Source organism: Procambarus clarkii, unplaced genomic scaffold (genome assembly GCF_040958095.1).
Source record: "Procambarus clarkii isolate CNS0578487 unplaced genomic scaffold, FALCON_Pclarkii_2.0 HiC_scaffold_116, whole genome shotgun sequence".
In the NCBI taxonomy this organism is placed as follows: Eukaryota; Metazoa; Arthropoda; class Malacostraca; order Decapoda; family Cambaridae; genus Procambarus; species Procambarus clarkii.
The window spans coordinates 1,450,186-1,473,596 of NW_027189149.1; the positions used below are offsets into that span (position 1 = coordinate 1,450,186).

The 23,411-nt window shown below is 46.9% G+C and overlaps 3 non-coding genes and 2 pseudogenes across 3 annotated transcripts; all 5 read left to right on the top strand.

Moving 5' to 3' along the window:
- The first annotated feature begins 1,390 nt into the window (after positions 1-1,390).
- Positions 1,391-1,583, top strand: LOC138360698 (U2 spliceosomal RNA). Its single transcript, XR_011226588.1, has one exon. It is a non-coding gene; the product is annotated as a U2 spliceosomal RNA (small nuclear RNA).
- Positions 1,584-9,410: 7,827 nt separating this feature from the next.
- LOC138360733 (U2 spliceosomal RNA) lies at positions 9,411-9,586 on the top strand (annotated as a pseudogene).
- A 7,791-nt stretch (positions 9,587-17,377) lies between these two features.
- On the top strand, positions 17,378-17,553 carry LOC138360735 (U2 spliceosomal RNA; annotated as a pseudogene).
- Positions 17,554-20,154: 2,601 nt separating this feature from the next.
- Positions 20,155-20,347, top strand: LOC138360699 (U2 spliceosomal RNA). The gene has a single exon (XR_011226589.1). It is a non-coding gene; the product is annotated as a U2 spliceosomal RNA (small nuclear RNA).
- A 2,619-nt stretch (positions 20,348-22,966) lies between these two features.
- On the top strand, positions 22,967-23,159 carry LOC138360701 (U2 spliceosomal RNA). Its single transcript, XR_011226591.1, has one exon. It is a non-coding gene; the product is annotated as a U2 spliceosomal RNA (small nuclear RNA).
- Positions 23,160-23,411: the final 252 nt, after the last annotated feature.

The window sequence follows — 23,411 nt, forward strand, 5'->3', positions numbered from 1 at the left end:
TGATTTCAAATGCTTCATTCACCCCTCTAAACACCACCGACGTATATTTACATTCTTTATTTAGGCAATGTATGCAGGCACACATTCATTCACGTAAAATAACGAATAAAATTGATATAGAATCTACTATAATTTGCAAAGCGACCAACCACCAAATGTCATTGTGAAAGCTAGTTTCGTAATTAGCTTTGCAATACTTCATTTACCTCCCTAAACACCAACAATGAGCGAGTATTTGTATACTCGGTAAAAGCGATGGATGGATTCCTTACACATTCACATATATTAAGCAATGAATTTGCTATAGTACCTACAGTACTCAGACTTCTCGAATTACTTACATCTTCTTATATCTTAACTTTGTTGTTCATTCAACAACAGAGTCGTTTTCCAGGGAATCGCGTTATGTTAGATGATGCATCGCCTCGCCTCGCATGGCATCGAATCGCATGTCATTGCATCGCATCGCATCGCATCGCATTGAACTGCATGGTATTGAATCACAAGGCATTGAATGGCATGGCATGGCATCACGTCACGTCTCTCGTCTCTCGTCTCTCGTCTCTCGTCTCTCGTCTCTAGTCTCTAGTCTCTAGTCTCTAGTCTCTCGTCTCTCGTCTCTCGTCTCTCGTCTCTCGTCTCTCGTCTCTCGTCTCTCGTCTCTCGTCTCTCGTCTCTCGTCTCTCGTCTCTCGTCTCTCGCCTCTCGCCTCTCGCCTCTCGTCTCTCGTCTCTCGCCTCTCGCCTCTCGCCTCTCGCCTCTCGCCTCTCGCCTCTAGCCTCTAGCCTCTCGCCTCTCGCCACCCAGCCCTGCCTCGCTTCGCCTCGTCTCCGGTTTGTGAAAACGATGTATCAAGCAAAGTGTTAGATGTGAAAAAGTCGTGATATATATACAAAAATGGAATAGTTGGCGCGTAATAGTGCTGTTCGTTTTCTGTTATGGTATCAGAGAGAGAACGTCTCCTATTTATATTTTTTGACGAGCGTTGGCGTAACAGGCCCCTTGCACTTTTAATTCGTTATTATACTTTTCAAAAGCTGTAGCTACCTTAAGACACATGACAAATGGAGGTTTATGTATTAGAGTTAAGCGCTATACTCCCTGGCCAGGAGCGAATTCGTGAAACGCCACGCGAGTCTGTTTACCACTTTGCCGCCAGTTACATATTCACTACTCATGAATGAAACCATGTAATATCATGAATTTGCATATATATATAAATTCATTGATCAGGTAAGAAATGGTTAAAGCCTTTACTGCATGGCGTTTATATGTATGCTTGAATTCGAATAGTACTCAACGATAATCACATGCCCTTTTGCAATTGAAACTCGCTACGTGGTTTCTAGCCGCAATTGTTGCCTGGTGTTGCAGAGCAACCATGCATCCTATCGCTTCTCGGCCTTTTGGCTAAGATCAAAGTGTAGTATCTGTTCTTATCAGCTTAATATCTGATACGATCCCCATGTGGGATCCTCGATATTAAACTGATTTTTGCAACATGGCGAAGTGCTAGGAGCTTGCTCCACCTTTGCCGCGGATCGGCCCGGTATTGCAGTACCTCTGGGATCGGTCCACTCCCTTCGGGGAGACCAAAAACAACCCTATCAACTAGTCAAAATCAAGTAGGAGACGATTATGTTAATTGGTTATGTACATTAATGAATCGTGTTAATTTGAATTGCAGTAATTACTTCACACCAGCCAACATCGTATGAGGAAAAAGCCTTGGAACGAGCAGCAGAAGTGAGTCAGTCGAGTCCGGGTTTGATGGGTCGAAGCTGAACAACTGCAACGAGTTAGAGGGAAGGAAGGAAGGAAGGAAGGAAGGAAGGAAGGAAGGAAGGAAGGAAGGAAGGAAGGAAGGAAGGAAGGAGAAAGAAGGAGAGTGAGGTGAGTAATATCATTTAATAACTTTAGATTAAAGATTATGTGCGAGCAAAGAAATACGATGGTTGGTGTGGAAGGAAAGAAGTTGATTTTATGAATGGGAGGTTGCCAGTTAGTGCAATATTAATTGATTTTGTTTGTTTTCTGAGATAGGTTATATAGGGTGAAGTTTTTCTCTATTTATATAAGTGTGGAAACTGGTTTAGATAGCTTAGTGGTTTGTTATGAAAAGGCTGGTAGAGATGGGTTGAATAGTGTTAGACTTGTGTCTGCATTTAGTGGAGAACTGGATTTGGTATTTAAATGGCATCTAATATGACGTAGTCATTGTGCAAATAAACTCTAAATCAACGGGTTTACTATGATCGAGAACCTAACTATAATAGTTACCCATTGTTGGCATGCTCTTCTTTTTTTTACAGAATTACTCACTCTCCCTTGTGAGTGAGGGAGGGAGGGAGGGAGGGAGGGAGGATTGTGTGTGTATATCACTCGGAATTCCTTAGTCGGCTCTGACGGCGAAATTATATTCATACATACATCAAGATTAGACGTTTATCTATTGAATTTACCATTGCTGGAATGTACCAATGCGTAATAAAGACGAAATTCGACTTGAGATGGAGGGAGGTGTTGCTTTGGTGTGGTTTTACACGGCAACTCAACGATCGTTTGCCACTTCCACGCTTGCCAGCCGGCCAGCCACTAGCCTCAAAGTGAATTCCAGTGTCTTGATTAGCTTTACAATCCATCATTTACCTCAATACACACTAACAATGTGTATTTATATACTTCAATCGAGCATTCGATGCACACATTCACCTGTAATATATACGTCAATGAAACCCAGAACCCACCCAAGTTCAAGCGCACCTGCACTCTCACCCCTCTCCATTTGAATGCTAGTTTCCTATTTAGATTTCAAATGCTTCATTCACCCCTCTAAACACCACCGACGTATATTTACATTCTTTATTTAGGCAATGTATGCAGGCACACATTCATTCACGTAAAATAACGAATAAAATTGATATAGAATCTACTATAATTTGCAAAGCGACCAACCACCAAATGTCATTGTGAAAGCTAGTTTCGTAATTAGCTTTGCAATACTTCATTTACCTCCCTAAACACCAACAATGAGCGAGTATTTGTATACTCGGTAAAAGCGATGGATGGATTCCTTACACATTCACATATATTAAGCAATGAATTTGCTATAGTACCTACAGTACTCAGACTTCTCGAATTACTTACATCTTCTTATATCTTAACTTTGTTGTTCATTCAACAACAGAGTCGTTTTCCAGGGAATCGCGTTATGTTAGATGATGCATCGCCTCGCCTCGCATGGCATCGAATCGCATGTCATTGCATCGCATCGCATCGCATCGCATTGAACTGCATGGTATTGAATCACAAGGCATTGAATGGCATGGCATGGCATCACGTCACGTCTCTCGTCTCTCGTCTCTCGTCTCTCGTCTCTAGTCTCTAGTCTCTAGTCTCTAGTCTCTAGTCTCTCGTCTCTCGTCTCTCGTCTCTCGTCTCTCGTCTCTCGTCTCTCGTCTCTCGTCTCTCGTCTCTCGTCTCTCGTCTCTCGCCTCTCGCCTCTCGCCTCTCGCCTCTCGCCTCTCGCCTCTCGCCTCTCGCCTCTAGCCTCTAGCCTCTAGCCTCTCGCCTCTCGCCACCCAGCCCTGCCTCGCTTCGCCTCGTCTCCGGTTTGTGAAAACGATGTATCAAGCAAAGTGTTAGATGTGAAAAAGTCGTGATATATATACAAAAATGGAATAGTTGGCGCGTAATAGTGCTGTTCGTTTTCTGTTATGGTATCAGAGAGAGAACGTCTCCTATTTATATTTTTTGACGAGCGTTGGCGTAACAGGCCCCTTGCACTTTTAATTCGTTATTATACTTTTCAAAAGCTGTAGCTACCTTAAGACACATGACAAATGGAGGTTTATGTATTAGAGTTAAGCGCTATACTCCCTGGCCAGGAGCGAATTCGTGAAACGCCACGCGAGTCTGTTTACCACTTTGCCGCCAGTTACATATTCACTACTCATGAATGAAACCATGTAATATCATGAATTTGCATATATATATAAATTCATTGATCAGGTAAGAAATGGTTAAAGCCTTTACTGCATGGCGTTTATATGTATGCTTGAATTCGAATAGTACTCAACGATAATCACATGCCCTTTTGCAATTGAAACTCGCTACGTGGTTTCTAGCCGCAATTGTTGCCTGGTGTTGCAGAGCAACCATGCATCCTATCGCTTCTCGGCCTTTTGGCTAAGATCAAAGTGTAGTAATCGCTTCTCGGCCTTTTGGCTAAGATCAAAGTGTAGTAATCAAGCCTCAAGAGGTTCAAAGGTACCCTGCTACGTCGTTATTAGTGCGCTGAGTCCACTGAAAGCGATAGTCATGTAGCTACAGGAGCTTGCTTTGCCATTGATTGGCTTGCTACACCCCTTGCGGGTTGGCATCCCAGGTCTGTTGAGCACAAGAGTAGCTGGCTGAACTCTTGTCTAGTGATGCACACTTAGTGTGCATTGCTCACTTGCTTTTGCAGTGCTCACAGACCACCCCCGACCGACCTGCACCCCCCTCTCATCAGGCCATGTTCTCCTGTTGAGGGGCTCGGCGAGGCCGGCCCTGATACGTGGGACTTCCATGCTTTTTCCGAGTAAGATTGACCCCTACTGCGAGGATCCCGTTGCCACTCCTATATGCTGCCACTCCTATATCCAGCAACGGCCCTAACACACTGGACTTTATTGCTCGCTGAAATGAGCTGCCGCCCATTATAAGCAGCAAGCAGATGTCTTAGAAGAAAGAAGGAGATGCAAGCAGATGTCTTAGAAGAAAGAAGAAGATGTTGGAAGAAGAAGATGTCTTAGAAGAAAGAAAAAGATGTTGGAAGAAGAAGACTTCAGCAGCGATGACGACTTCAGGATTGACGACTTCATGAACTTCAGGAACTACAAATTCAGGAAAATTACAGATGAAGCTGACGCTTTCTTTGAGGGAACACAGCGCTCCACCATCGACCTGCCTGAGCCTACACCTCGAGTCCGAGACCGTGGACTCCAGCTCCAGGACCCACCTCCAGCCCCATTCCGCTTCAGGATCCCCCAGACGATGCTGATGGCTTCTACAATGGAACGCAGCGCTCCCTCATCGACCTGCCTGAGCCTACCCCTCCAGTTCGAGACCCTAGACTCCAGCCTCAGCTCCAGGACCCGCCTCCAGCTCAATTCCGCTTCAGGAGCCTCCCAGATGATGCTGATGGCTTCTACAATGGAACACAGCGCTCCCTCATCGAATCACCAGAGCCTACACCCCGGGACCAAGTTCCTGGGCTCCAGCTCCAGGACCCGCCTCCAGTCAATGAGGAGTTCCAGCCACCGACGCTGCCTGCAGATGAAGAAGAAGAGTCCCAGCCACCGACACTGCCTGCAGATGAAGAAGAAGAGTTCCAGCCGCCGCCCCGAGTTGAGGAAGAGCTTCAGCCACTTAGGCTGTCTCCAGTTGGTGAAGAAACTGATGTAGAGATACAGTCATCGTTTCTGCCTGATGAAGAGAACCAGCCGCCAACGCCACCCAGGGCAGAAGATGGAAGTGTAGAAGAGCTTCAGTCCTTGGGCCCGCCTCCTCCCCAGCAAGACCCCCAACCAGCTACCCTCAGCCAGCAAATTGGAGAACTTATCAACCAGGGAAGGAACGACCGACTCGCCCCTGTAGCAGATGAAGAAGATGCAGATGGACAGACCCTTGTGCGACAACCCCAACGAGATGGAGAGGTGCTCATCACTTGGTTCCCCTTGCCCCCTTACTTCAGCTGCCCTGAGACGTTCTGCCACAAGAAGTATACAGGATGTGTATGGACAAGCAAGCAGCAGTCACTCACCCGCCACCTTCGAGAAATCCATACCCTACCAATAACCTCGACTATTCAGAAGTGTGCAGGTTGCTCTGAAACCTTAGGACTCCGCCCAACCAGACACAAATGCCAAGCATTACGACGATTCATTTGAAGGCAGACCCCAAGCAGAAGAAGAAGTTAGACACCATTTCCAGTGTCCCACATGTACTTCAAGCTTCACCACCAAAACAGGGCTCAACAACCATCGCAGAACCCACCGACAACAAGATGCAGTGGCCCGCCGACGACCCAGACCTAACTCCCCACCCAACCCACAGCCTGCCCAGTCCTCACCTTCCTCCTCCTCCTCCTCTCCTCGATCCTCACTCAACCCCCAGTCTGCCCAGTCCTCACCTGCCCCCTCTCCTCATCCACCGCCCAGCCCACAGTCTGCCTACTCCACACCAGTCTCCTCTCCAGCCCATCCTGCACCTGACAACCCTCTAACCCAACACCACCTGCCTCAGCAACAAATCCCCCCCCATCCTTCCCCCCTACCCCCTCTCCCCCCTCTTAGCCCTATTCCAGAGCCTGGATGATGATGCCCCGCTGTCTCCAGCCTCCAACACTGACAACCAAGACCAGTCACAACCCCAAGAAGATGATGATGATGGTGGAGACGACGCCGGCGATGAAGAACAAGACCAACCCCAACAACAAGAGGAGAATGTTCCAGATGAAGCAGAGGAACATTGGTTATTAGAAGAATTCTCTGCGCCCCTGCACAATCTCCTCCACCACCCAGACTGGGACGCCTTCACCGAGCTTCTGCAGCAGATAACAACAACAATGCAGGAGCACTTCAAGATCCAAACTGATGGTAGTTCGACGACTTCAACTCCAATCGACGTCAACGACTGTGCTGCCATACAACGACTCTACAGAAGAAATCGGAGGAGGGCAATCAGATTGATCACGACAGGTGAAAGTGCCCGCTGCGCCATTCCCAAGGAACGAGTCGAGGAGCACTTTACCCGCACACTTAGTGCACAAGACCCCCTCCAAAACTTGACATCATCACTGCCATTCCTGAACCACCTGAAGACCGCACAGAAATGGACACAGGAGAGTTTCGAGAACGTGAAGTAGCAACAAGACTCTCCAGAACAGAAAACACCTGCTCCAGGAGACGACAGACTTACATACAGCCACTGGAAGCGAGCAGACCCAGAATGCCGTGTCATCACAGCAATCTTCAACATCTGCTTGAGTCAACAGAGGATCCCAGAGGCCTGGAAGTCTTCCCGGACAGTGCTCATCCCCAAGCCAGGCGACCCAGACGACATCACGAACTGGAGACCCATTGCACTCTGCCGCACCATATACAAGCTTGTATACTGGCTGCCTCTCATCAAGACTACGAAACTGGATCGTGGAGAACAAAGTGCTGTGCCCTGCCCAGAAAGGATTCATGCCGACTGACGGAGTTTTAGAACATAACTTCGTCCTACAACACTACCTGGATGCAGCAAGAACAGGGCATGGCAATAAGGACATATACATCGCTTCCCTAGACATCACCAACGCCTTCGGCTCAGTCCCAACTGAGCTCATCTCTGCAGCACTCCAGAGGATGGGAGCTGGAGATGACTTCTTAGCAGTCAGTCAACAGCATCACCAACTGGAAACACCACAAGGATTATGACAACCGGCGGCGAAACAGCAGAGATCCCAGCCAACTGTGGAGTCAGACAAGGATGCCCAATTAGTGGACTCCTCTTCAACATCGCCATAGAAGCTATCCTGAGGACTACAATCAACACAGGACTCGAAGCTGACCCTGACCTGAAACACCCCTGCCTGGCATATGCTGACGACATCACCCTTGCTAGCCGGGACAGAAGAGAGGTTGCAAGCTCTACTGAACACAGTTGGAAGAGCCTGCCAAGCTGCAAACCTCACACTTAACCCGAACAAGTGCTACTCCATGCACTTGTCAGGACAGACACCAGTGGGTCTTGAGAGAAACCCAGTTCCAGATCGCCGGAAGAAACATCCAGTATCGACTTGGGGGAGAACACTCCAAGTTCTTGGGACGCCCTGTCGGCTTCCAGCTGATGTCTGGAGACTCCTCAATTGACGAGTACATTGAACTTGGGAAGAAAGTTCTCATGAGCAAGTTGGCCCCATGGCAGAGACTCGACGCAGCTGAAGACATTTGTTTTCTCCTCGACAGTCTTTGCCATGAGGACTTGGCAGTTTAAGAAGACCAGCTTGGACCAAACTGGACGAAGCACTGAAACCCCACATCAAGAAGACCCTCTACCTACCAAGCCGCGCAGCCAACGGATACCTGTATGGCAGCACGCGAGCGGGATCCTGTGGGATCCCTTTAGCAGCAGAAGACTCAGACCTATTCCTAATTGACACTGCATTTAAACTCCTAAACTCGCCAGATGTTGATACAAGGGATATCGCACGAGAAGACTGCCGCCTCGTAGTTGCAAAAAGAAGACAAGAAGAAGAAGAAGAAGTAACTCCTGAACATGTCTGCTCCTATCTCTCCAAGGCCGAACTACCTGGAAGATCCAGCACTATCCAAACCATCTGGTCTCGGGCAAGAGATGCCTCTGGAAGAATGGAAACGACATGGACAGCTGATGGAGAAAACATCTCCATAACCTGTGGTGACAAGACCTTGAAGGCTGCTGCAAGAAGAATTGTAGCCAGAACCATCAGAAACCATCACAGACAACTTCGCGACGCCCGCCTACACACCCTGCGAGACCAAGGAAAGGCGATGTGTGTAGTGTCTCAAGAAAAAGCCTCCTCCCACTTCATGAGAGAGGGGGAGTACACAACGTTTGCTGACTGGCGCTTCATTCACCGAGCAAGGTTGAACTTGCTTCCCCTGAATGGAGCCACCCGACGACCAAACACCAACAAGAACTGCCGACGATGCGCCTGGCAAAATGAAACTTTGCCACATGTCATGTGTCACTGCATGACATACTCGGACGCCTACAGAAGACGCCACAACGCCTTGGTGGACAGGATCAAGACAGCCGCCTTGGGACGCCACTGGAAAGTGACAGCAGAAAACCAGCGAGTTCCAAGAGCAGACAGTGTTCTGAAGCCCGACCTCGTCATTGAGAAGGACAACGAACTGCTGATCATAGATGTCACCTGCCCCTTCGAGAACACGGAAGCCGCCTTCACGGAAGCTCGGACCGAAAAGGAGATGAAGTACGCCGACCTCGCCGCCGAGATGAGGGCCCTGCCGCGGTACAACAGAGTGACCGTCCACGCCTTCATCGTAGGACCCCTAGGATCGTACGACCCCCACAACGAGCGTCTGATGAAGAGATTGGCTTCGAAGAAGTACCTCGCGACCTTCAGGAAGCTGTGTGTGAGCGACGCCATCAGATGGTCGAGGATGCGGTACATCGAGCACATCACTGGAGCACGACAGTATGAATGATATTGTATAATATGTATATTAGCTTGTATGTAAAATTTTGTATTGTATAAATGTTAGGCTCAAAATAATTCACACTATGTAACTTGTCTAAAAGCTCCTTTGTAAACCTTAGCTTTTGCTGTAAAATGTTAAGCTAGGCTACATGAAAGCATTGTAAAAAGACACTCTGTACCATTTTTTGAAAATAAAATCTGTTCTTATCAGCTTAATATCTGATACGATCCCCATGTGGGATCCTCGATATTAAACTGATTTTTGCAACATGGCGAAGTGCTAGGAGCTTGCTCCACCTTTGCCGCGGATCGGCCCGGTATTGCAGTACCTCTGGGATCGGTCCACTCCCTTCGGGGAGACCAAAAACAACCCTATCAACTAGTCAAAATCAAGTAGGAGACGATTATGTTAATTGGTTATGTACATTAATGAATCGTGTTAATTTGAATTGCAGTAATTACTTCACACCAGCCAACATCGTATGAGGAAAAAGCCTTGGAACGAGCAGCAGAAGTGAGTCAGTCGAGTCCGGGTTTGATGGGTCGAAGCTGAACAACTGCAACGAGTTAGAGGGAAGGAAGGAAGGAAGGAAGGAAGGAAGGAAGGAAGGAAGGAAGGAAGGAAGGAAGGAAGGAAGGAAGGAGAAAGAAGGAGAGTGAGGTGAGTAATATCATTTAATAACTTTAGATTAAAGATTATGTGCGAGCAAAGAAATACGATGGTTGGTGTGGAAGGAAAGAAGTTGATTTTATGAATGGGGGGGGGGGTTGCCAGTTAGTGCAATATTAATTGATTTTGTTTGTTTTCTGAGATAGGTTATATAGGGTGAAGTTTTTCTCTATTTATATAAGTGTGGAAACTGGTTTAGATAGCTTAGTGGTTTGTTATGAAAAGGCTGGTAGAGATGGGTTGAATAGTGTTAGACTTGTGTCTGCATTTAGTGGAGAACTGGATTTGGTATTTAAATGGCATCTAATATGACGTAGTCATTGTGCAAATAAACTCTAAATCAACGGGTTTACTATGATCGAGAACCTAACTATAATAGTTACCCATTGTTGGCATGCTCTTCTTTTTTTTACAGAATTACTCACTCTCCCTTGTGAGTGAGGGAGGGAGGGAGGGAGGGAGGGAGGAGTGTGTGTGTATATCACTCGGAATTCCTTAGTCGGCTCTGACGGCGAAATTATATTCATACATACATCAAGATTAGACGTTTATCTATTGAATTTACCATTGCTGGAATGTACCAATGCGTAATAAAGACGAAATTCGACTTGAGATGGAGGGAGGTGTTGCTTTGGTGTGGTTTTACACGGCAACTCAACGATCGTTTGCCACTTCCACGCTTGCCAGCCGGCCAGCCACTAGCCTCAAAGTGAATTCCAGTGTCTTGATTAGCTTTACAATCCATCATTTACCTCAATACACACTAACAATGTGTATTTATATACTTCAATCGAGCATTCGATGCACACATTCACCTGTAATATATACGTCAATGAAACCCAGAACCCACCCAAGTTCAAGCGCACCTGCACTCTCACCCCTCTCCATTTGAATGCTAGTTTCCTATTTAGATTTCAAATGCTTCATTCACCCCTCTAAACACCACCGACGTATATTTACATTCTTTATTTAGGCAATGTATGCAGGCACACATTCATTCACGTAAAATAACGAATAAAATTGATATAGAATCTACTATAATTTGCAAAGCGACCAACCACCAAATGTCATTGTGAAAGCTAGTTTCGTAATTAGCTTTGCAATACTTCATTTACCTCCCTAAACACCAACAATGAGCGAGTATTTGTATACTCGGTAAAAGCGATGGATGGATTCCTTACACATTCACATATATTAAGCAATGAATTTGCTATAGTACCTACAGTACTCAGACTTCTCGAATTACTTACATCTTCTTATATCTTAACTTTGTTGTTCATTCAACAACAGAGTCGTTTTCCAGGGAATCGCGTTATGTTAGATGATGCATCGCCTCGCCTCGCATGGCATCGAATCGCATGTCATTGCATCGCATCGCATCGCATCGCATTGAACTGCATGGTATTGAATCACAAGGCATTGAATGGCATGGCATGGCATCACGTCACGTCTCTCGTCTCTCGTCTCTCGTCTCTCGTCTCTAGTCTCTAGTCTCTAGTCTCTAGTCTCTAGTCTCTCGTCTCTCGTCTCTCGTCTCTCGTCTCTCGTCTCTCGTCTCTCGTCTCTCGTCTCTCGTCTCTCGTCTCGTCTCTCGTCTCTCGCCTCTCGCCTCTCGCCTCTCGCCTCTCGCCTCTCGCCTCTCGCCTCTCGCCTCTAGCCTCTAGCCTCTAGCCTCTCGCCTCTCGCCACCCAGCCCTGCCTCGCTTCGCCTCGTCTCCGGTTTGTGAAAACGATGTATCAAGCAAAGTGTTAGATGTGAAAAAGTCGTGATATATATACAAAAATGGAATAGTTGGCGCGTAATAGTGCTGTTCGTTTTCTGTTATGGTATCAGAGAGAGAACGTCTCCTATTTATATTTTTTGACGAGCGTTGGCGTAACAGGCCCCTTGCACTTTTAATTCGTTATTATACTTTTCAAAAGCTGTAGCTACCTTAAGACACATGACAAATGGAGGTTTATGTATTAGAGTTAAGCGCTATACTCCCTGGCCAGGAGCGAATTCGTGAAACGCCACGCGAGTCTGTTTACCACTTTGCCGCCAGTTACATATTCACTACTCATGAATGAAACCATGTAATATCATGAATTTGCATATATATATAAATTCATTGATCAGGTAAGAAATAGGTTAAAGCCTTTACTGCATGGCGTTTATATGTATGCTTGAATTCGAATAGTACTCAACGATAATCACATGCCCTTTTGCAATTGAAACTCGCTACGTGGTTTCTAGCCGCAATTGTTGCCTGGTGTTGCAGAGCAACCATGCATCCTATCGCTTCTCGGCCTTTTGGCTAAGATCAAAGTGTAGTAATCAAGCCTCAAGAGGTTCAAAGGTACCCTGCTACGTCGTTATTAGTGCGCTGAGTCCACTGAAAGCGATAGTCATGTAGCTACAGGAGCTTGCTTTGCCATTGATTGGCTTGCTACACCCCTTGCGGGTTGGCATCCCAGGTCTGTTGAGCACAAGAGTAGCTGGCTGAACTCTTGTCTAGTGATGCACACTTAGTGTGCATTGCTCACTTGCTTTTGCAGTGCTCACAGACCACCCCCGACCGACCTGCCCCCCCTCTCATCAGGCCATGTTCTCCTGTTGAGGGGCTCGGCGAGGCCGGCCCTGATACGTGGGACTTCCATGCTTTTTCCGAGTAAGATTGACCCCTACTGCGAGGATCCCGTTGCCACTCCTATATGCTGCCACTCCTATATCCAGCAACGGCCCTAACACACTGGACTTTATTGCTCGCTGAAATGAGCTGCCGCCCAATATAAGCAGCAAGCAGATGTCTTAGAAGAAAGAAGGAGATGCAAGCAGATGTCTTAGAAGAAAGAAGAAGATGTTGGAAGAAGAAGATGTCTTAGAAGAAAGAAAAAGATGTTGGAAGAAGAAGACTTCAGCAGCGATGACGACTTCAGGATAGACGACTTCATGAACTTCAGGAACTACAAATTCAGGAAAATTACAGATGAAGCTGACGCTTTCTTTGAGGGAACACAGCGCTCCACCATCGACCTGCCTGAGCCTACACCTCGAGTCCGAGACCGTGGACTCCAGCTCCAGGACCCACCTCCAGCCCCATTCCGCTTCAGGATCCCCCCAGACGATGCTGATGGCTTCTACAATGGAACGCAGCGCTCCCTCATCGACCTGCCTGAGCCTACCCCTCCAGTTCGAGACCCTAGACTCCAGCCTCAGCTCCAGGACCCGCCTCCAGCTCAATTCCGCTTCAGGAGCCTCCCAGATGATGCTGATGGCTTCTACAATGGAACACAGCGCTCCCTCATCGAATCACCAGAGCCTACACCCCGGGACCAAGTTCCTGGGCTCCAGCTCCAGGACCCGCCTCCAGTAAATGAAGAGTTCCAGCCACCGACACTGCCTGCAGATGAAGAAGAAGAGTCCCAGCCACCGACACTGCCTGCAGATGAAGAAGAAGAGTTCCAGCCGCCGCCCCGAGTTGAGGAAGAGCTTCAGCCACTTAGGCTGTCTCCAGTTGGTGAAGAAACTGATGTAGAGATACAGTCATCGTTTCTGCCTGATGAAGAGAACCAGCCGCCAACGCCACCCAGGGCAGAAGATGGAAGTGTAGAAGAGCTTCAGTCCTTGGGCCCGCCTCCTCCCCAGCAAGACCCCCAACCAGCTACCCTCAGCCAGCAAATTGGAGAACTTATCAACCAGGGAAGGAACGACCAACTCGCCCCTGTAGCAGATGAAGAAGATGCAGATGGACAGACCCTTGTGCGACAACCCCAACGAGATGGAGAAGTGCTCATCACTTGGTTCCCCCTGCCCCCTTACTTCAGCTGCCCTGAGACGTTTTGCCATAAGAAGTATACAGGATGTGTATGGACAAGCAAGCAGCAGTCACTCACCCGCCACCTTCGAGAAATCCATACCCTACCAATAACCTCGACTATTCAGAAGTGTGCAGGTTGCTCTGAAACCTTAGGACTCCGCCCAACCAGACACAAATGCCAAGCATTACGACGATTCTTTGAAGGCAGACCCCAAGCAGAAGAAGAAGTTAGACACCATTTCCAGTGTCCCACATGTACTTCAAGCTTCACCACCAAAACAGGGCTCAACAACCATCGCAGAACCCACCGACAACAAGATGCAGTGGCCCGCCGACGACCCAGACCTAACTCCCCACCCAACCCACAGCCTGCCCAGTCCTCACCTTCCTCCTCCTCCTCCTCTCCTCGATCCTCACTCAACCCCCAGTCTGCCCAGTCCTCACCTGCCCCCTCTCCTCATCCACCGCCCAGCCCACAGTCTGCCTACTCCACACCAGTCTCCTCTCCAGCCCATCCTGCACCTGACAACCCTCTAACCCAACACCACCTGCCTCAGCAACAAATCCCCCCCCATCCTTCCCCCCTACCCCCTCTCCCCCCTCTTAGCCCTATTCCAGAGCCTGATGATGATGCCCCGCTGTCTCCAGCCTCCAACACTGACAACCAAGACCAGTCACAACCCCAAGAAGATGATGATGATGGTGGAGACGACGCCGGCGATGAAGAACAAGACCAACCCCAACAACAAGAGGAGAATGTTCCAGATGAAGCAGAGGAACATTGGTTATTAGAAGAATTCTCTGCGCCCCTGCACAATCTCCTCCACCACCCAGACTGGGACGCCTTCACCGAGCTTCTGCAGCAGATAACAACAACAATGCAGGAGCACTTCAAGATCCAAACTGATGGTAGTTCGACGACTTCAACTCCAATCGACGTCAACGACTGTGCTGCCATACAACGACTCTACAGAAGAAATCGGAGGAGGGCAATCAGATTGATCACGACAGGTGAAAGTGCCCGCTGCGCCATTCCCAAGGAACGAGTCGAGGAGCACTTTACCCGCACACTTAGTGCACAAGACCCCCTCCAAAACTTTGACATCATCACTGCCATTCCTGAACCACCTGAAGACCGCACAGAAATGGACACAGGAGAGTTTCGAGAACGTGAAGTAGCAACAAGACTCTCCAGAACAGAAAACACCGCTCCAGGAGACGACAGACTTACATACAGCCACTGGAAGCGAGCAGACCCAGAATGCCGTGTCATCACAGCAATCTTCAACATCTGCTTGAGTCAACAGAGGATCCCAGAGGCCTGGAAGTCTTCCCGGACAGTGCTCATCCCCAAGCCAGGCGACCCAGACGACATCACGAACTGGAGACCCATTGCACTCTGCCGCACCATATACAAGTTGTATACTGGCTGCCTCTCATCAAGACTACGAAACTGGATCGTGGAGAACAAAGTGCTGTGCCCTGCCCAGAAAGGATTCATGCCGACTGACGGAGTTTTAGAACATAACTTCGTCCTACAACACTACCTGGATGCAGCAAGAACAGGGCATGGCAATAAGGACATATACATCGCTTCCCTAGACATCACCAACGCCTTCGGCTCAGTCCCAACTGAGCTCATCTCTGCAGCACTCCAGAGGATGGGAGCTGGAGATGACTTCTTAGCAGTCGTCAACAGCATCACCAACGGAAACACCACAAGGATTATGACAACCGGCGGCGAAACAGCAGAGATCCCAGCCAACTGTGGAGTCAGACAAGGATGCCCAATTAGTGGACTCCTCTTCAACATCGCCATAGAAGCTATCCTGAGGACTGCAATCAACACAGGACTCGAAGCTGACCCTGACCTGAAACACCCCTGCCTAGCATATGCTGACGACATCACCTTGCTAGCCGGGACAGAAGAGAGGTTGCAAGCTCTACTGAACACAGTTGGAAGAGCCTGCCAAGCTGCAAACCTCACACTTAACCCGAACAAGTGCTACTCCATGCACTTGTCAGGACAGACACCAGTGGGTCTGAGAGAAACCCAGTTCCAGATCGCCGGAAGAAACATCCAGTATCGACTTGGGGGAGAACACTCCAAGTTCTTGGGACGCCCTGTCGGCTTCCAGCTGATGTCTGGAGACTCCTCAATCGACGAGTACATTGAACTTGGGAAGAAAGTTCTCATGAGCAAGTTGGCCCCATGGCAGAGACTCGACGCACTGAAGACATTTGTTTTCTCCTCGACAGTCTTTGCCATGAGGACTTGGCAGTTTAAGAAGACCACTTGGACCAAACTAGACGACGCATTGAAACCCCACATCAAGAAGACCCTCTACCTACCAAGCCGCGCAGCCAACGGATACCTGTATGGCAGCACACGAGCAGGATCCTGTGGGATCCCTCTAGCAGCAGAAGACTCCGACCTATTCCTAATCGACACTGCATTCAAACTCCTAAACTCGCCAGATGTTGATACAAGGGATATCGCACGAGAAGACTGCCGCCTCGTAGTGGCCAAAAGAAGACAAGAAGAAGAAGAAGAAGTAACTCCTGAACATGTCTGCTCCTATCTCTCCAAGGCCGAACTACCTGGAAGATCCAGCACTATCCAAACCATCTGGTCTCGGGCAAGAGATGCCTCTGGAAGAATGGAAACGACATGGACAGCTGATGGAGAAAACATCTCCATAACCTGTGGTGACAAGACCTTGAAGGCTGCTGCAAGAAGAATTGTAGCCAGAACCATCAGAAACCATCACAGACAACTTCGCGACGCCCGCCTACACACCCTGCGAGACCAAGGAAAGGCGATGTGTGTAGTGTCTCAAGAAAAAGCCTCCTCCCACTTCATGAGAGAGGGGGAGTACACAACGTTTGCTGACTGGCGCTTCATTCACCGAGCAAGGTTGAACTTGCTTCCCCTGAATGGAGCCACCCGACGACCAAACACCAACAAGAACTGCCGACGATGCGCCTGGCAAAATGAAACTTTGCCACATGTCATGTGTCACTGCATGACATACTCGGACGCCTACAGAAGACGCCACAACGCCTTGGTGGACAGGATCAAGACAGCCGCCTTGGGACGCCACTGGAAAGTGACAGCAGAAAACCAGCGAGTTCCAAGAGCAGACAGTGTTCTGAAGCCCGACCTCGTCATTGAGAAGGACAACGAACTGCTGATCATAGATGTCACCTGCCCCTTCGAGAACACGGAAGCCGCCTTCACGGAAGCTACGGACCGAAAAGGAGATGAAGTACGCCGACCTCGCCGCCGAGATGAGGGCCCTGCCGCGGTACAACAGAGTGACCGTCCACGCCTTCATCGTAGGACCCCTAGGATCGTACGACCCCCACAACGAGCGTCTGATGAAGAGATTGGCTTCGAAGAAGTACCTCGCGACCTTCAGGAAGCTGTGTGTGAGCGACGCCATCAGATGGTCGAGGATGCGGTACATCGAGCACATCACTGGAGCACGACAGTATGAATGATTTGTATAATATGTATATTAGCTTGTATGTAAAATTTTGTATTGTATAAATGTTAGGCTCAAAAATAATTCACACTATGTAACTTGTCTAAAAGCTCCTTTGTAAACCTTAGCTTTTGCTGTAAAATGTTAAGCTAGGCTACATGAAAGCATTGTAAAAAGACACTCTGTACCATTTTTTGAAAATAAAATCTGTTCTTATCAGCTTAATATCTGATACGATCCCCATGTGGGATCCTCGATATTAAACTGATTTTTGCAACATGGCGAAGTGCTAGGAGCTTGCTCCACCTTTGCCGCGGATCGGCCCGGTATTGCAGTACCTCTGGGATCGGTCCACTCCCTTCGGGGAGACCAAAAACAACCCTATCAACTAGTCAAAATCAAGTAGGAGACGATTATGTTAATTGGTTATGTACATTAATGAATCGTGTTAATTTGAATTGCAGTAATTACTTCACACCAGCCAACATCGTATGAGGAAAAAGCCTTGGAACGAGCAGCAGAAGTGAGTCAGTCGAGTCCGGGTTTGATGGGTCGAAGCTGAACAACTGCAACGAGTTAGAGGGAAGGAAGGAAGGAAGGAAGGAAGGAAGGAAGGAAGGAAGGAAGGAAGGAAGGAAGGAAGGAAGGAAGGAAGGAGAAAGAAGGAGAGTGAGGTGAGTAATATCATTTAATAACTTTAGATTAAAGATTATGTGCGAGCAAAGAAATACGATGGTTGGTGTGGAAGGAAAGAAGTTGATTTTATGAATGGGGGGGGGGGTTGCCAGTTAGTGCAATATTAATTGATTTTGTTTGTTTTCTGAGATAGGTTATATAGGGTGAAGTTTTTCTCTATTTATATAAGTGTGGAAACTGGTTTAGATAGCTTAGTGGTTTGTTATGAAAAGGCTGGTAGAGATGGGTTGAATAGTGTTAGACTTGTGTCTGCATTTAGTGGAGAACTGGATTTGGTATTTAAATGGCATCTAATATGACGTAGTCATTGTGCAAATAAACTCTAAATCAACGGGTTTACTATGATCGAGAACCTAACTATAATAGTTACCCATTGTTGGCATGCTCTTCTTTTTTTTACAGAATTACTCACTCTCCCTTGTGAGTGAGGGAGGGAGGGAGGGAGGGAGGGAGGAGTGTGTGTGTATATCACTCGGAATTCCTTAGTCGGCTCTGACGGCGAAATTATATTCATACATACATCAAGATTAGACGTTTATCTATTGAATTTACCATTGCTGGAATGTACCAATGCGTAATAAAGACGAAATTCGACTTGAGATGGAGGGAGGTGTTGCTTTGGTGTGGTTTTACACGGCAACTCAACGATCGTTTGCCACTTCCACGCTTGCCAGCCGGCCAGCCACTAGCCTCAAAGTGAATTCCAGTGTCTTGATTAGCTTTACAATCCATCATTTACCTCAATACACACTAACAATGTGTATTTATATACTTCAATCGAGCATTCGATGCACACATTCACCTGTAATATATACGTCAATGAAACCCAGAACCCACCCAAGTTCAAGCGCACCTGCACTCTCACCCCTCTCCATTTGAATGCTAGTTTCCTATTTAGATTTCAAATGCTTCATTCACCCCTCTAAACACCACCGACGTATATTTACATTCTTTATTTAGGCAATGTATGCAGGCACACATTCATTCACGTAAAATAACGAATAAAATTGATATAGAATCTACTATAATTTGCAAAGCGACCAACCACCAAATGTCATTGTGAAAGCTAGTTTCGTAATTAGCTTTGCAATACTTCATTTACCTCCCTAAACACCAACAATGAGCGAGTATTTGTATACTCGGTAAAAGCGATGGATGGATTCCTTACACATTCACATATATTAAGCAATGAATTTGCTATAGTACCTACAGTACTCAGACTTCTCGAATTACTTACATCTTCTTATATCTTAACTTTGTTGTTCATTCAACAACAGAGTCGTTTTCCAGGGAATCGCGTTATGTTAGATGATGCATCGCCTCGCCTCGCATGGCATCGAATCGCATGTCATTGCATCGCATCGCATCGCATCGCATTGAACTGCATGGTATTGAATCACAAGGCATTGAATGGCATGGCATGGCATCACGTCACGTCTCTCGTCTCTCGTCTCTCGTCTCTCGTCTCTCGTCTCTAGTCTCTAGTCTCTAGTCTCTAGTCTCTCGTCTCTCGTCTCTCGTCTCTCGTCTCTCGTCTCTCGTCTCTCGTCTCTCGTCTCTCGTCTCTCGTCTCTCGTCTCTCGTCTCTCGCCTCTCGCCTCTCGCCTCTCGCCTCTCGCCTCTCGCCTCTCGCCTCTCGCCTCTAGCCTCTAGCCTCTAGCCTCTCGCCTCTCGCCACCCAGCCCTGCCTCGCTTCGCCTCGTCTCCGGTTTGTGAAAACGATGTATCAAGCAAAGTGTTAGATGTGAAAAAGTCGTGATATATATACAAAAATGGAATAGTTGGCGCGTAATAGTGCTGTTCGTTTTCTGTTATGGTATCAGAGAGAGAACGTCTCCTATTTATATTTTTTGACGAGCGTTGGCGTAACAGGCCCCTTGCACTTTTAATTCGTTATTATACTTTTCAAAAGCTGTAGCTACCTTAAGACACATGACAAATGGAGGTTTATGTATTAGAGTTAAGCGCTATACTCCCTGGCCAGGAGCGAATTCGTGAAACGCCACGCGAGTCTGTTTACCACTTTGCCGCCAGTTACATATTCACTACTCATGAATGAAACCATGTAATATCATGAATTTGCATATATATATAAATTCATTGATCAGGTAAGAAATAGTTAAAGCCTTTACTGCATGGCGTTTATATGTATGCTTGAATTCGAATAGTACTCAACGATAATCACATGCCCTTTTGCAATTGAAACTCGCTACGTGGTTTCTAGCCGCAATTGTTGCCTGGTGTTGCAGAGCAACCATGCATCCTATCGCTTCTCGGCCTTTTGGCTAAGATCAAAGTGTAGTATCTGTTCTTATCAGCTTAATATCTGATACGATCCCCATGTGGGATCCTCGATATTAAACTGATTTTTGCAACATGGCGAAGTGCTAGGAGCTTGCTCCACCTTTGCCGCGGATCGGCCCGGTATTGCAGTACCTCTGGGATCGGTCCACTCCCTTCGGGGAGACCAAAAACAACCCTATCAACTAGTCAAAATCAAGTAGGAGACGATTATGTTAATTGGTTATGTACATTAATGAATCGTGTTAATTTGAATTGCAGTAATTACTTCACACCAGCCAACATCGTATGAGGAAAAAGCCTTGGAACGAGCAGCAGAAGTGAGTCAGTCGAGTCCGGGTTTGATGGGTCGAAGCTGAACAACTGCAACGAGTTAGAGGGAAGGAAGGAAGGAAGGAAGGAAGGAAGGAAGGAAGGAAGGAAGGAAGGAAGGAAGGAAGGAAGGAAGGAAGGAAGGAGAAAGAAGGAGAGTGAGGTGAGTAATATCATTTAATAACTTTAGATTAAAGATTATGTGCGAGCAAAGAAATACGATGGTTGGTGTGGAAGGAAAGAAGTTGATTTTATGAATGGGGGGGGGGGTTGCCAGTTAGTGCAATATTAATTGATTTTGTTTGTTTTCTGAGATAGGTTATATAGGGTGAAGTTTTTCTCTATTTATATAAGTGTGGAAACTGGTTTAGATAGCTTAGTGGTTTGTTATGAAAAGGCTGGTAGAGATGGGTTGAATAGTGTTAGACTTGTGTCTGCATTTAGTGGAGAACTGGATTTGGTATTTAAATGGCATCTAATATGACGTAGTCATTGTGCAAATAAACTCTAAATCAACGGGTTTACTATGATCGAGAACCTAACTATAATAGTTACCCATTGTTGGCATGCTCTTCTTTTTTTTACAGAATTACTCACTCTCCCTTGTGAGTGAGGGAGGGAGGGAGGGAGGGAGGGAGGAGTGTGTGTGTATATCACTCGGAATTCCTTAGTCGGCTCTGACGGCGAAATTATATTCATACATACATCAAGATTAGACGTTTATCTATTGAATTTACCATTGCTGGAATGTACCAATGCGTAATAAAGACGAAATTCGACTTGAGATGGAGGGAGGTGTTGCTTTGGTGTGGTTTTACACGGCAACTCAACGATCGTTTGCCACTTCCACGCTTGCCAGCCGGCCAGCCACTAGCCTCAAAGTGAATTCCAGTGTCTTGATTAGCTTTACAATCCATCATTTACCTCAATACACACTAACAATGTGTATTTATATACTTCAATCGAGCATTCGATGCACACATTCACCTGTAATATATACGTCAATGAAACCCAGAACCCACCCAAGTTCAAGCGCACCTGCACTCTCACCCCTCTCCATTTGAATGCTAGTTTCCTATTTAGATTTCAAATGCTTCATTCACCCCTCTAAACACCACCGACGTATATTTACATTCTTTATTTAGGCAATGTATGCAGGCACACATTCATTCACGTAAAATAACGAATAAAATTGATATAGAATCTACTATAATTTGCAAAGCGACCAACCACCAAATGTCATTGTGAAAGCTAGTTTCGTAATTAGCTTTGCAATACTTCATTTACCTCCCTAAACACCAACAATGAGCGAGTATTTGTATACTCGGTAAAAGCGATGGATGGATTCCTTACACATTCACATATATTAAGCAATGAATTTGCTATAGTACCTACAGTACTCAGACTTCTCGAATTACTTACATCTTCTTATATCTTAACTTTGTTGTTCATTCAACAACAGAGTCGTTTTCCAGGGAATCGCGTTATGTTAGATGATGCATCGCCTCGCCTCGCATGGCATCGAATCGCATGTCATTGCATCGCATCGCATCGCATCGCATTGAACTGCATGGTATTGAATCACAAGGCATTGAATGGCATGGCATGGCATCACGTCACGTCTCTCGTCTCTCGTCTCTCGTCTCTCGTCTCTCGTCTCTAGTCTCTAGTCTCTAGTCTCTAGTCTCTCGTCTCTCGTCTCTCGTCTCTCGTCTCTCGTCTCTCGTCTCTCGTCTCTCGTCTCTCGTCTCTCGTCTCTCGTCTCTCGTCTCTCGTCTCTCGTCTCTCGCCTCTCGCCTCTCGTCTCTCGCCTCTCGCCTCTCGCCTCTCGCCTCTCGCCTCTAGCCTCTAGCCTCTAGCCTCTCGCCTCTCGCCACCCAGCCCTGCCTCGCTTCGCCTCGTCTCCGGTTTGTGAAAACGATGTATCAAGCAAAGTGTTAGATGTGAAAAAGTCGTGATATATATACAAAAATGGAATAGTTGGCGCGTAATAGTGCTGTTCGTTTTCTGTTATGGTATCAGAGAGAGAACGTCTCCTATTTATATTTTTTGACGAGCGTTGGCGTAACAGGCCCCTTGCACTTTTAATTCGTTATTATACTTTTCAAAAGCTGTAGCTACCTTAAGACACATGACAAATGGAGGTTTATGTATTAGAGTTAAGCGCTATACTCCCTGGCCAGGAGCGAATTCGTGAAACGCCACGCGAGTCTGTTTACCACTTTGCCGCCAGTTACATATTCACTACTCATGAATGAAACCATGTAATATCATGAATTTGCATATATATATAAATTCATTGATCAGGTAAGAAATGGTTAAAGCCTTTACTGCATGGCGTTTATATGTATGCTTGAATTCGAATAGTACTCAACGATAATCACATGCCCTTTTGCAATTGAAACTCGCTACGTGGTTTCTAGCCGCAATTGTTGCCTGGTGTTGCAGAGCAACCATGCATCCTATCGCTTCTCGGCCTTTTGGCTAAGATCAAAGTGTAGTATCTGTTCTTATCAGCTTAATATCTGATACGATCCCCATGTGGGATCCTCGATATTAAACTGATTTTTGCAACATGGCGAAGTGCTAGGAGCTTGCTCCACCTTTGCCGCGGATCGGCCCGGTATTGCAGTACCTCTGGGATCGGTCCACTCCCTTCGGGGAGACCAAAAACAACCCTATCAACTAGTCAAAATCAAGTAGGAGACGATTATGTTAATTGGTTATGTACATTAATGAATCGTGTTAATTTGAATTGCAGTAATTACTTCACACCAGCCAACATCGTATGAGGAAAAAGCCTTGGAACGAGCAGCAGAAGTGAGTCAGTCGAGTCCGGGTTTGATGGGTCGAAGCTGAACAACTAGCAACGAGTTAGAGGGAAGGAAGGAAGGAAGGAAGGAAGGAAG